At 31.5% G+C, this 1,360-nt stretch overlaps 1 non-coding gene across 1 annotated transcript in view; it reads left to right on the top strand.

Moving 5' to 3' along the window:
- Positions 1 to 749: 749 nt before the first annotated feature.
- LOC106867317 (uncharacterized) overlaps positions 750 to 1,360 on the top strand; it is an 18,473-nt gene continuing 17,862 nt past the window's right edge. Inside the window, exon 1 of the transcript XR_008266539.1 lies at positions 750 to 1,185. This is a non-coding gene — a transcript (uncharacterized LOC106867317). The remainder of the gene's footprint in view (positions 1,186 to 1,360) is intronic.

The following is a 1,360-nucleotide window of genomic DNA, read 5'->3' as shown; positions in this document are numbered from 1 at the left end:
ATATATATATATATATATATATATATATATATATATATATATACATGAATAACAGTGCTTGTATCTGTGTTCATGCATGCAAACATATACAAATGTATATATTTGAGCGTATGTATCTAAATATACATATATGTATATATATAAATATTGATACATAAAATTACTATTATTATGTGCATACATACATATACCTACGTATGTAGAAGCAAATGCATGTATGCACATACTCATATGTGCATGCATACATGCCTAGATGCATATATGTATGCACGCATACATATACATACATCCAAGCACACATGAATACATACCAACGTACACATATATATACTCGTAAATATATCCACACATATACATAAATATATATATACACATACACACATACACACACCGAGCTACCTACCAAACTATCTACATATCTCTCTACATAAATGTATACTAATATACATATAATTATTTGTACATTTATACACACACACACATTCGTTCAGGGATTATATATACACTGGTTTTTCCCAGGTTTTATTTTCTTCAATGAAGAATGTCGGTTGAAATTGAATACATTTCTTTAAAAACGTAAGACGGTTTGATTTGAAAATGTAAGGACAAATTTGATATTATCTACAGTAACACACACACACTAATACACTAATGGTGGTGGTGGTAACGTTGGAGATGACGTAAACAGAGTGAGAGAGAGAGAGAGGGTAAGTGAGAGAATATAGAAGAGAATAAGAGATGCGGAGAGAGGTATTATTCAGTCTAGAGTAATTTGAGAAAGGTGGCGTCTGTACATGTTTTAACACACACACACAGAAATAAACAACCACTGCAATATACACATATATTCATACATATACTTTTAATCAAACATACACTACAACATACCACAACATGCAAGCATATATACACACATGCACAACATTCAGACATACATATACACACATTCACACACACACACATATATGTATACACTACAACATTTAGATACATACATACACATACACACTTTTGAACAAACAGAAACACACCTGACCAGGTAACACCCATACATGTATAACCTTCATCCTGGAGTTTATGATATCGTAGCGAGAGTTGCAAGATCCACAATCTCTCCGCCGCTTGAAGAAGCTGAACTTAAAATACATTTTTAGACAGAAAAACCTCGGGCTGAAATGGACGTTGGTAAATATTATTGTGGTTGTTATTTTAATTATTGGGTTGGTGCATAATTATTGCGGCTTTTTTTCAACAAATTTTATTCAACAAAAACAATAACAATACTTAACAAAAACATCTTTAAATGATTATTCCGGAGCATATTCACCATCTACTTCAATTACTGCTTCCCATTTTCTTA

Source organism: Octopus bimaculoides, chromosome 22 (genome assembly GCF_001194135.2).
Source record: "Octopus bimaculoides isolate UCB-OBI-ISO-001 chromosome 22, ASM119413v2, whole genome shotgun sequence".
NCBI classification, from domain to species: domain Eukaryota; kingdom Metazoa; phylum Mollusca; class Cephalopoda; order Octopoda; family Octopodidae; genus Octopus; species Octopus bimaculoides.
Note: the sequence above shows the minus strand (reverse complement) of the source record. Positions and strands in the feature narration are given on the sequence as shown.